This window comes from Silurus aristotelis (assembly GCF_946808225.1).
Source record: "Silurus aristotelis genome assembly, chromosome: 23".
Classification (NCBI taxonomy): domain Eukaryota; kingdom Metazoa; phylum Chordata; class Actinopteri; order Siluriformes; family Siluridae; genus Silurus; species Silurus aristotelis.
In genome coordinates this window covers 2,784,578-2,798,292 of record NC_139596.1, presented here as the reverse complement: position 1 = coordinate 2,798,292, position 13,715 = coordinate 2,784,578, and the positions used below count along the sequence as shown (strand labels likewise).

Below are 13,715 nucleotides of genomic sequence, written 5' to 3'. Positions count from 1 at the left end.
TATTATTAATTATTATTATTAATTATTCATTTATTTATTTAAATTTATTGTAAAGTGAAAATGTCTTTTTATACATGCTTTGGCAAATGTAATTGATATTTCATGCCATTAAATGCAACTATAAACAGATATTAAATATCTTTTAATTCAATTATTTTGAATTATATATATATATATATAATACAATTTAGTTTTCTTTATTATTATTTTTTATATTTATTTATTTATTTATTTATTTATGTATTTTTTTTATTTATAAAATTTTTTCTTTTTTATACAGAAAGTTAGATTTAATTCTACGTCCTGCTTCTATCAACTTTAAACTTATTACATAAATAAATTGTCAGAATTTTCCAGAATTCAAATCCACACCTGAGAGTTGATACATAATTCTTACACGCTGCTTTGTTTGGTTTTAAAATGATGTAATAAAGAATTATTATTATTATTATTATTATTATTATTATTATTATTATTATTATTATTATTATTATTATTATTATTTCCACAGCATTAAATGCAACTATAAACAGATAAAAAAAATAAAGACACAATAAATTTTTCTTGTAGCACATTGCAAGGGACTCATTCCTTGCTTAGTTCACATCATAAAAAAACAACAACAAAAAAAACCATAAACAAATAAATACTTTTTTTTTATTAAGTATATATTTTAAATCACTCATTTTAACATGCATACACGCTGCTTTGTTTGGTTGTAAATGTATGTGATATGGCTTTATTATTATTATTATTATTATTATTATTTTTGTCATTGATCCTATGCAGATCACACGTCTGAAGAATTCCGGCCTGCGCTCGGCCTCGGTGCAGTTGTTCGATTTCCTCGTTGACCGCGACCCCTGTAACTGTGGAAAGTGACGTTGGTTTGGACGACCTCTTTAATGCTGTAATGATGAGGGTAAACCTTTTGAGGCCCGGGCTGTCACGCCGGATTAAACTGGAGACACAGAAAGTGATTAACACGCTGGCTTGAATGACACTCTGTCACCGAGACCCAACTTTAAATCCTTGCATCGGTTCTTTTCGCACATCGTATAAAGCCGGACACATTACCATGTGGTATTCTCGCGTGGTATAGTCTGGTGGCACTACACATCAGACTCGGGTAGGAGGTGTAGCTCGAGGACATCAGGACTTGCGTCAAAGTCGACAGTGAATCGCTCTCTACAGGAAGGAATTATCACAGGAACAGGAAGTGAGCATGTCCTCAATACATTCGACGACCAAGGGAACCAAGAAGATCGATAACAAGAGCGTTTTGTGTGTGTGTGTGTGTGTGTGTGTGTGTGTGTGTGTTAGGATGGTTGTCCTTGATGTCCATTGTATCAGTGAACTCTATCTTTAATTTAAAGACAATACACACACACATACACACACACACACACCACCTATAAGAATCAAGAATTCATTGAAGAATCACGTGAAAATAAAAAAATGGAATGGAGTGAACATATTTGCATCGGTAAAAAAACGATAATTAGATGCGCTCTATTTTTAATATTTTGAAAGTGACCAATATTTAATACGTAGCTTGATTCCTCCTCAAGAAACTGTTTCTCGAGCGCGTTCTCTCAGCACCGCTGCTGCTATGTGAATGTGACGTATCACGACGCTACGGAGACCAAGGCGTGTCCTGAGAATCACATAGCATAGAGATTAACATGGCAGAGGTAGAGCTGTAACTCTCTGGAGACACAACAGGAAAAAAACGTCAGATATTTAAAAAATCCTTTTTTTTTGTAATAAGGCCATGCGTTAGATGGATCGTATCGCTGCCTATGCGTTGAGACGCAACTCGCTTCGGCATCCCGGGTGAATGGAGATTATTCTGGAGCTTTTGTTGCAGGAAGTGAAATGCTACAGGAAGTGAAAGCGCGTAATCTGTCCACCCACCATAACGTGTAAAAAAAAAAAAATGAAATGGAGATGCTCGGAGAGATGGACGGGATAAGGAGGTGCAAAGCCGCCTGAGGATTATGTCCGAAGGTTCAGCCGTGAGCCCTATAGATGCCACGTGGGAGGAAATAGATGTGCCCTAGTAACCAAAGTGTCCTAAATATCCTGTTTGGGAGTCCATAGCGTTTGAAAAGACAAATATACGTATCGTTCATTTGAAAATAGCGGCTATACAATGAAAAATGGTCCCGGACCAGGTTTCCTACGACGAAGACTGACTCGTAAAGACGAACCGTTTGCTCGGGTCAGATTTACAAACACCTGACCGATTTTTTCACCCCTGAGGGGATTCTAGTTCGGTGCTAGTTATCTGATATCGACAACGTTTCCCTCGTAAACCCGCCGTTTTTATGCGTTTATGTGCGCAGCTGTTTAGTCTTGTAATCTATATCTGCTCTTCGCCTGTTCCCCCGTTCCCTCCAATCACAACACACAAAAACAGTTTCGTTTGTTTCCACGCTGATCTTTTTACGCCTCGGTCTGCACCTGTCAGCTCGGAAACACACAGTACACACACACACATGGTGGATGTCCTATTAGTATTAGCTATTGGAAATATTGCATCTTAATTCTTCAATTATGCAAGGATGTAGATTATCATGTGTGGGCTACACATTATGGACCCCCTTTTTTTTTAACATCCCATTCCACTTTGAGTCCCCATTTCTTGTTATGAGAATCTCCACTCTTCTGGGAAGAAGATCACTAGATTTGAGGTGATGAGCTCTTTTAATGCACCAATGCTGGTCATTTGTTGCTTTCTACTGGTAGGTGACACCAATAAGGAGCAATAGAGCTCATCAACTTCTAGACTTACTGAATCTACTGAATACCATTTGGATGCCATGAAGCAAAAAAGTGTGTGTAATGGTTTTCTTTATGGGCACCTGAGAATAAATTCCACTCTTCAGGGAAGATGTTCCACTAGATTTGGTGGAAATTTGTGCTATTTCATTCAGACACCAATGGTGGTAGTAAAGTCAGGTACTGTTGGAGGTGAGGAGGTTTGTTCAATAGGGGTTTGTAGCGCAAGAGAAGGCCACTCAAGATCTTCCACACCCTTCCAACCAATGAAAAGGCAGATCTCCATTAAGCTGGCTTTGTGCACAGGAACATTGTGCTGCTGCTTGAAGTTCGGAAGCACATATGGTTGGAGAAATCATGTTTCCCATTTAATAAATAGATGACGGAATGTAAAAATCAGTTTTTTACTAAATTCCAGCTTGGAAGGAGTGGAAATCGGACGGATCGACTTCTTTGTAGGATGAATTTCTAAGAAGGAGCAGAATTGTGTGGTGAGTTCGATCTTAGACGGAAGATATTGCACTTTTTTTTTGCATTTAACACGATTCTGAGGTGGCAGGTAATAAAATAAGATACACACCATGCTAATAACAAAGCAGACAAGCTCAGGTGGATAATGGATGGAGCTGTAGGAATGAACGTACGCACATTTGGACAGGTAACGCTTTGGGTGCCGGGCTGGTGTGAAGGATCGAACTGAATTGTCTCTTCAATTAAGAAGATGCTCAAGATTTATTTATTTTTTGTCCCCCCTATTCCGTTCTGTCAGCAGAAACTCTGAAGAAAACCGAAGAAAGGTTGAAGGATGAACGAAGCAAGAAGACATCCTGTACTCTGCGGCGCATTCTTCACACTCTCAAGTGTTTCCTGATTTTTTTTTTTTTTTTTTTGCTGAGGCGCTTTTTTTTATTTTTTTTTGCACATTATAGTACTCGTCAGGTCCTGCAGAGCCGCCAGGAAAAGCATTAAAGCGTCTTCATTAGCAAATTATTTATCGGCAGAGGAGACGGGAAGAGGGCGCGAGCGGAGGCATTAGTTGTGTAAGGAATAAAAACACTTAGCATAAAAAAAAAGTCAAGAGTTGTGTGACTGAGCGACAGCAGGGTCTGAAGATGTTTTATTCCTTTTACACTACAGCAAAATGAACCTACTGTGAATTTTGTATACTGAATATAATTTTCCGGCAAAAGTATTCGGACACCAACATTGGTTCCTCCTCGATCTGGAATGACAAAGCTTGAGGGATACAATGAGTTAGGATGAGTTTGGATGCGGTAAAATGAAATTTTCGCTTCACTTTACAATTGTGCCAATAAAGGAAGTGTGTTGGGTCATATTACAATTATAGAAGCACTTCCTGATTTGCTCTAGATGTACAAGGAAAAGGAAAAGTTCATCAACAATGATTTGTACATATAAAAAAAAAGTTTAAATGTTCTAAACCATTGAAAAGTCAGAAGTTGGACGAAAAAATTGGGACTCCGGACTTTTCTCAGACATATTTGGTTCTTGCCCCAAAATGTTAGCACAAACTTAGGAGCAAACAATTAGATCGGATGTCTATGAGAACTACGAGATCCAAATCTGTTCCAGCATGACAATGCACATCTGCACAAAACCAGCTGCATGTAGATATGGGATATTTCCACTGGTTGGAAGTGTGTGGAAAATCTTGAGTGGCCTGTTATAAAGCTCAAACTCTATTAAACACCTTTGGGATGGATTTGAACAACATCCCAGGCCTTCTCACCCTACACGAGTACCTGATATGTTGCTGAATAAACACACAAAATCCAGTGGAACATCTTCCCAGAAGAGTGGAGTTTATTGCGTGTACCAAATGTGGAATGGCATATATGAATCTTATAGACCAGGGGTCACCAACCTTTTTGAAACTGAGAGGTACTTCTTGGTGAAGGGCTACCAGTTTGATACACACTTCTGAAATAAATTTGCTTAATTTACCTTTAATTATATGTTATTATTAATAATAAATGATATTCAGCTATATCTAGTCATCTATATTTAAATATTGTCATTTTTTAATTCACACCAGCCACGCCTTCCTCCAAGGTGCTAACTCTCACTCAGTCTCTCCCTGCTCTCATCACCTACACCTGTTTCCCATTACCTTTCCCCTTTATAAGGTCCTGATTCCAATTTACTAATTCCGAACTAGTTGTTGCCATTATAGATCGATCGGACTTTCCACCACTAGTATTCCACGTACTTCCATGCTCCTGGCTCCGCTTCAGAGGAAGCGCTCAAGATTGCCTTTAACGGTTCACATTGGCGATCATCCCTGGACTACCCGCATTACAGGTCCTACCCGCATTACGGATTCTACCCGTTACAACGAATTTGCTGTCACAGCATATGTTCTTCGACTCCATCGATTTCTCCATCGTGCTCTTTTTCTCCCGATCACCAGAATGGAACCGTCTGTCGTTGTGTCTCGAGCGTCGTTCACATCTCTGAACCCACTACGTGACTCGTCATTGGGGCATTCTGGAAAGCGCCGGAGCAGCCCGCACAAGGCCCAGGGGACGTGGCAGATTCGAAACACATCAATTCTTGGGAACTCTAGAGAGCCAAAAATGACAAAAATACAAGAGTGGGTATTGACGTTTTGGCGCAGTGAAAACCTACTCTGGTAGATTAGCAGGGGCCTGCCAGACTCAGTAAAGTGGTGATTAAAACCCACATCGGTTCTCAACAGAGTTTTTGAGACAAATCTGAGTAATGAGAACACGCGTACACACATGGCGAAATAACAAAAGGAAGGGCTTGTCTTTAAATGAAAAAGCAGCGTCGTCTGATTTTACACAAAATTATTTACTTTAATGTGAAAAAAAGCAACATTGTTGGATATATACAGTATCTCACATTTCAGCAACCATTTTGGTTCTATAGAAATTAAACTTGGATATATTTTAGAGTAGTCAATGTGCAGTTTGTGTAGCAGTACAGATTTACTGTCCTGATTTACTGAAAATAACTCAAAATACAGCTATTATTGTCAAAATAGCTGGCAACAAAAGTAAGTACACCCTAAGTGATAAGAGCTGAATGTCATGCAACTATGCAATGCCACAAGTGTATCTTTTTTAACAGTTCACATTTCTTGCTTTGAGTAAAATTCTCTCATACTGACCACTGGATGTTCAACATGGCACCTCAATGCAAAGACTCTCTGAGGATTTAAAAATTAGATTTGCTGCTCTACACAAAGATGCCTGAGGATATAAGAAGATCTGTAAAGTCCTGAAACTAAGTTATAGTACAGTGTTCAGGGTCATACAGAGGTTTTCCAAGACTGGTTCCACTCTGAACAGACCTCGCAAGGGTCCATCAAAGAATCGAGTCCTCGTGCTGTGCATCCAGTGCCGAAGCTGCTTCAAAAAACAGAAGCATGAGTGCTGCAGCATTGCTTTAGAGGTTGCAGAAGCGGAAGGTCCACTTGTCAGCGCTCAAACCATACACCACACACTGCACTTTGCTGAAGAAAACCTGTCCAAGAGCATGAATTACTGGAACCATGTCCTGTGGTCTGATGGGATTAAGCTAAACTTGTTTGGCTCAGATGTTGTCCAGCATGTGTGGTGACACCCTGGTGAGGAGAACCAAGAAAATTGTGCCTTGCCTACAGTCAAGCATGGTGGTGGTCGCATCATGGTCTGGGGTTGCACGAGTGCTGCTGGTACTGGGGAGCTGCGGTTTATTGAGGGAAACATGGATTCCAAGATGCACTGTGACCTTCTGAAGCAGAACATGATGCCCTTGCTTCAGAAACTGAGCCAAACGGCAGTATTCCAACATAATAACGACCCCAAACACACCGCCAAGATGCCTTGCTGAGGAAGCTGCAGGTGAAGGTTATAGAGTGGCCAAGTATGTCTCCAGACCTGAACCCTGTTGAGCACATTGGTGTTTTTCGAACATCTAATTCCACATTTAGTCTTCATTTGCTCTTATAATAAGTTCCACTCTTATGGGAAGGTGTTCCACTCGATTTTTTTCACTCTCATTCAGGTACTGATTTAGGGTAAGGAGGCCTGAGTTGCCATCCTTGTTTCATTTGATCCCAATAGGTTGAGTTCAGAGCTCCATAGCAAGCCTTTCAAGATCTTCTACACACCTCCAACCTATAGAAAGCATATCTTTATAGAGCTGGCTTTGTGCCCAGGGGTATTTTCATTCTTTAATAGGTTTGAGGGCTAAATTTCAAAATATTGCACTCCAGGTTTTACGCTTCAAATCCTTCATTTATTCATCGCATCAAGACTCGTTTCTTTTCATTAGCGTCCCAAGTAGATCAGGACGTATATCTCCATTTCACGCCGGAAGGCCTTTTTTCCTTACAAAAGATGCGACTCATGCAGCCCTCAATACGTCACCCTGCTCTCAATAAGCTAATCGTTCTAATGTGTGAAAATTGATTTCGTCCTCCTCCCCTCACTTCTTCCATCCCTCGCTCTCATTTTTCCCCGTTTCTGTCCTCCTTCTCGGAGTGATTCATGTCCTCGTTATTGATAAGCCACTATTGATTTTGGAATGCAGTAAAAAACGGTTCGGGTTAAGCCACACACACACAAACACATCCATCCATTCTGGCTTACTCAGTGTGTATTTTCTGAATTAAATGTCTGTCGCTGATGATCTGAGGAACCAGAGTTCAGATCGGCAAAATCTGGGAAGAAGTATCAGACTAGAGATCAAATCTATAAGCTAAATGTAGAGTGTTGTTATTTGTGTCTGTACTTTTGAGTGTCCCCAACATCTAGAACCCAATTCTATACTCCTACAAAGCTACAAACCCTATTGAACAACTTTGTAATGAATTGGATCTCTGCACCCCAGGCCTCCTCACCTCGCCTACATCAGTACCTGACTTGAATACCACACTTAGGACAGAATGAGCACAAATCTCTAGTCACTAGAGTTCTGGGAACATCTTCCCAGAAGAGTAGAGGTTATTTGGACAGCAAATGGGGACCTAATGTGGAATGTGATATTCGAAAAAAAAAAACAACAACAGTCAATCACAGTCAGATTTCCATATTTCTTTGTCCATATAGTGTATCTTGAGCAAAAATCTCAAATCGTACAAAGTATCAGGATTATGAGGGTATTTAATGTTGTATTGTAGAGTTTTATTAACTGAAGAATTTATCTGACATGAGAACAAGGAACAGGAAGCATTCAAACTCTAATTACAATGAATATGAAATATACATAGAAATTCTACTTCTACAAATCCGTCCTACCAAGCAAACTCTAGTTTAAATAATGGGGCTTCCTCATAGCCTTGGACACAAGCTATTAACACCCAGGCTACTATGTGTGTCTAGAGCCTACTTGCAAATTTTGCTAGTAAGTGTGCATTCCTTAAGGCGAAGCTCGGTCACAAGAACACTTGTGAGTATCCCTAACCTGCTGTTTTTTTTCCACTTAGAAAGCTTTAATATGATGTTTCTTTTTTAGGCAAGTGAAATTCATATTGATTATTATTGAGGCTAACCAGAAAACAAGGCATCAGCTTGCTAGGGAGCACGATGATAAGACCCTGGAACAATAGAAAAGGTCATGTGGTCTGATAAGTCCAGATTTCCAGAGTGATGGGTGCATCAGAAGAAGAAGAGAAGTGGATAAAGTGATTCAACTATTATGCCTAGTGCTTACTGCACAAACCTGTGGGGGCAGTGTTATGATCCGAGGTTGCTTCAGTTGGTCAGCAATGTTATGTGCTCCAAAAATGAAGTCAGCTGACTACCTGAATATACTGAATGACCAGATTTATTGCTCTTATTGATGTTTGTTTTCCCGATTGCAAGGAAAGATGGTTACAGGGATCATGAGATTGACCCCAGACTCCTCACCCTACATCTGTACCTGACTTTGTAGCCGAATAAACACAAATCTCCACAAACACACTCCAAAATCTAGTGGAACATCTCCCCCGATGAATGGAGGTTACTATTATAACAGCAAATCTTATGCTCAGGTTTCCACAAACCTTTGTCCATGTAGTGTCTTTCTAAAAGAAATTCTTATATAGGCTTCATTTCTAAGTTATATTTTGACAGGTGATTTTTTTTTATCCGTCTGCAGTTTTAGTTTAATGTTATGGAACATCTTTGAGACATTAGAGCAAAATTTCATGTCAATTTGTCAATTTATACATTTTATAAACTGTTTGTTTATCTATCTATCTATTGTTTATTTATTTATGTATTTGTTGGTATGTTTTTAAGTTTTTTAATGTGTTAATCCCCCCTCTTTTTCTACATATTTATTTATCTATTGTGTCTCTATTTACCTTTTTTTTGTATTTATTACATATTTAAATGTGTTCGTTCATTACTTTTTTAAATATTGTTTTCAATATGAAGGTTATTTCAATTCGGTCCTTACCATCACTTATTGCATCTTTTTGTTTAATTATCTATTCATTCATGTTGTTCAATGTTCCCCATTTGTTCGTTTTTTTCCTCGTTTATTTATTTTTTTGTTAATTTCTTTGTTGATATTTTAGTGATTTTTTTTATCATTATTAAAGGATATTATCTCAGTAATACAGAATAAAAAATCCAATCCATTTAATGATTTTATAATTTTGCCTATTTAAAACATAACAAGAAGTGTCTTCTTCTGTATTGTTTACAGATTTATAATCACACTCTTGATGTCACCCAAATGAGGATTGAGTCTGGTTCCTCTCAAGGTTTCTTCCTCATAATATCTAAGGGAGTTTTTCCTTGTCACAGTCACCATGAATGCTCATCAGGGATAAATATACATCGTTCACCATAACTGTTAAATTCTGTAAAGCTGCTTTGAGACAATGTCTGTTGTGAAAAACGCTATAGAAATAAACTTGACTTGACTTGAATAATAATATGAGAAAAAAAGAACATTATAAATGTAGTACCTTTTAGTGACGTTGGAACGTTGCAACAGTTGTAATTTGAAGGACATTCATGTTGCCACGAGGATTTCTCATAATGGAAAACACTCTTACATTGAAGACTCATTCTCGAATCAGAAATAGCTTTATTACCAAGTATGTTTACACACACAAGGAATTTGACTTGGCGACAGTAGCTTCCAGTGCTTGAGGAGTAAAGACATCATGTAACAAAATTGTGTGAACCAAACAGACCATTGGATTGTATATATAAATGTGTCAGTATATAAGCTGTTCCTATAAAAACGATAATATATCAGACCCAGGGCATTAATATAAATAAAAGCTAGAACCTACAGTTAGAGAAAATGCTTGTCTGCTGCTCAAAAGGAGGAGAAAGCGTATCATATTTACTTGGCTAGATACTCTCAAGGACGGCAGCTACACTACAGAAAAGCGTCCCCTTTACCAAAATGGAACAGGCCGTGTTTGGCCTCGCAAGAACAAAAGTAGACGAGTTTCCCCACACTCAAATCTCTGCTAGGTCGAACGCTATTGATCACGACTTTCTGAGCATAATTTAAAATTGGCAGCATAATAATAATAATAATAATAATAATAATAATAATAATAATACAAAAAGCTCGATTCAAATTAATGAATTATTCAAGTAGTTCCCGATATATAAAAAAAAAAGCTAAATTAAAAAATATCCTCATTGTACTTTAGTCTACTCTGAAGGTCATTTGCGCTATGCTACCCTTCTGTGAAGAGATTCATCCTTCTTGTTTGTTGCTTGGTAATTATATTCGGCGTGGGATGAAGGAGCCCTCGGGAGAGGCCCCGAATCGTGCTTCAGGAACACTTCAGGTGACCGTGTGTTAATACAACAATACTGATATCCAGTTAATGGGATTTCTTCAAATCGAAAATACACACAACAAAAGAAAGAAAAAATTCGGAAGGACACGGCATTATCCGATCTGAATAACTCTAAACTCTAAATTGGTTTTCTGATCAAATTCGGAGAAAGCTGTTTTCTACTTCAGCGAATGGGATTGTCATGAAGGCCAGATGGCGGTTTTGTTCATCACTCTGACTCAAATTATATATATAAAAAAAAAAAACGAAGCTGAGAGAAGATTCCTTTCGCCTTGCAATATATGGTCAAAAGTTTTGCTATTTACTCTAAGAATAATCTCCACTCTTCGATGTTCTACTCGATTTTGGAGGGTGTTTGTGGAGATCTGAGCTCATTTAGTCTCAAATCAGGTACTGAGGAGGCCTGAGGTGCAGTCAGCTTTTCAGTAGGCCATTCAAGATCTTCCACATCCATCCAATGTGAAGCATATCTTCAAGCGGGTTTTGTGCAAAGGGGCAATGTATTGCTGGAACAGGTTTGGATCTCCTAGTTAAAGTGAAGAGAAAATTTCATGCTAACACAGTCAAAGGCAAGTCCTGTACAATTGTGGAATCAAAACCCTGATTCCAAAACCGATTTGCAAATCTCATAATTCTATATTCTATTCACAAAAAAATTAAAAATAAAATAAAAAAAATCTAATGTTTTAATTGAGAATATATACCATTTTACAGAAAAAAATATGGTCATTTTGAATTTGATGGCTGCAGCAGGTCTCAAAAAAGTTGGGACAGGGCCATGTGTAGGATCACGTTTTTCTATCTGAATACATATGGGAACTGAGGAGACAAGTTGTGTCTGGGACAACAGGATTCTAGCTGCTCAACAGTTCTGGGTCTCCTTTGTTGTGTTTTTCATTTCATGATTTGCAACATGTTTTCAAATAGTGAAGGATTGTAAAAGTGCAAAAATCACACCACAGGGTATTAAGGTGCCACATCAGAGACGAGGAATGGAACAGTTTAGTTTCCCTTTTCCCCGTTAAGAGTGTTAGCAAAGACTTGAAATGAACGGACGGTGGAAAAATGTGTGTAAAAGCTGTCAAGAAAGTAGAACGTCCAAAATGCTTTGATCTCCATCTATCTCTCCCTCCCTCACCTCCTCTGTTTAACTGCATTCTTCTCACCTACTCAGTCCAAACACGGCGGCTCGCACAGGCCTGCTAGTGGCCAACTATTCATCACACTCCCTCTAGGTACACACCGAGGTGTCTGAGAGATAACTTGCACGACTAAAGCCTCATTCCACCGTGTCTCTCCAGCTGCTTCTCCTGCTGCATTCTCACCGGCTTTAGCTTTATTCACCACAACCAGTGATCCAGTGATCTGATTACCTTTGCTGTGTCTATCTACAGAAATCTAGCATTCGACACATATACTAGCATATCGTTTATAAAAATAAGAAAAAATAGCTCATCTCATTAGAGTCTGATCTAGTTACACTCTTGCTTTCAGTAACGAATATGTATTAATTGTAGCACAGTCTAATCTAACAGTTGAATTCTGCTATTCTCACGATATTAGAGTCTTGACAAAGTCTAATCTAGGCACCACAATTTTGTACTAATAATATACTATAGTATAGCCTCGCAGCACCAATATAGTGAAATCTAATCCAAAATCTAATCTGAAGTTGAAGGATTGGGTCTAATTTTATCCTTTTAACACTATCTAATATAAAATAAAATGGTGTTTCTTTAATACTATGATCTCTTGGTTATATAATTGTGTTCATAATATTAGTAATAAAAAAAAAAATTCTAATCTCTCAGAGGCAAAAACACATGTAATCCCTGTTAATCACATTCTAATCTAGAGACTAAAGTGTTTCTCATTCTGTTCTCCCAGCGCTGTCTAATCTACATATTGATTGCTTTATTGATATTATAATTTCAACACTGTCTAATCTAGACACCAATGCGCATTTCTCATTTTGTACCTAAAACACTGAATTGAATTATAGAGAGACTTCTTCCAAGGCTTTTTCAAAGTATATCGACGAGAACATTAACACGTTCATTCGATATTTCCTTTCGGCTCACGGCCCCTCGTTCAACTTTATAAGAAAAGGTTTGGGCCCCACTATAATAGCATACTCTGAATACAATAAAACTAAGTGTCTAATCTCTACTCCCAGTCCTCAATACACTTCAGTTAGCAGAGGGCATTTACCACCTTGGTGATGATGTCACTGAGATCAGAATGACAATCCGGCAGCCCGTTCCCCCACCCCTCTGGCTGGGTCTAATTTCATTCCGTTCCTTTTGAAGTGATACGAAAAGCAGCCAGGGTTTTCCCTCACCCACATACCAGAAAAAGATCGGCTTGTTATTAGCGGACTGTTGGGGTTTGGCACAGCTGACCCCCCCAAGCCTGGGTGGGTATGTGTATTTAAAGCGGGTGCATTTCTCTCAATTTTAGTGGTAGCCCAGAGAGCTGCTGAGTGACATAAAGCTGTTACAAAAGTCTGGGTGTGAAATGGCTGAAATGCTTTTCTGCCTAGGTCACGCTTCTGGAAACGAAGTATGGCCTACTGAAACATCGCAGGACTGGACGAAAAATCCAGTTTTTATCATAAGAACACATGGTTTGGAGTGTCCTGCTAGTCAGACATGAGAATCTTGTTCAATAGAAATAAAAAAAAAATTTAATTGTTCCCAAGGGCCTATTTAACTGCAAGGGGAAAAAAAAGTTAAACGTAGCTCTTTAAAGGAATCCTGAATTAATCCAGAGTCTGGCACTGTTCCAATCCCACCACCTCACCGCCTTTTCTCATGTTCGACAGCATTAGAGGCCTTGAATGCACTTTGAATGAATTGGAATTCCAAGCTAGGCATTTCACATGTCCTACAATTTTGAAAGAGAAATACAATACAGTTTCATAGAGTAGGTTTGTGTGTAGGAAGTGAGGTAAAGATGAAGGACTGAAGAAGATCCGAAAATAGACAATTCGAAGGACAAATCCTTAGGAGATTAAATGTTAACCCCATTGAAATGTAGAGGATATCTAAAATGGTTGACGTTTCCCACAATTGAGAGCTTTTTAGACGATGAAGGAAGTTGGCGAGGATAAAACGAACACAATCGAACCGAATAGATATCA

The 13,715-nt window shown here is 38.5% G+C and overlaps 1 protein-coding gene across 1 annotated transcript in view; it reads right to left on the bottom strand.

The window, feature by feature from the left end:
* pxmp2 (peroxisomal membrane protein 2) overlaps positions 1-13,715 on the bottom strand; it is a 109,038-nt gene that overhangs the window by 44,131 nt on the left and 51,192 nt on the right. The window lies entirely within an intron of this gene.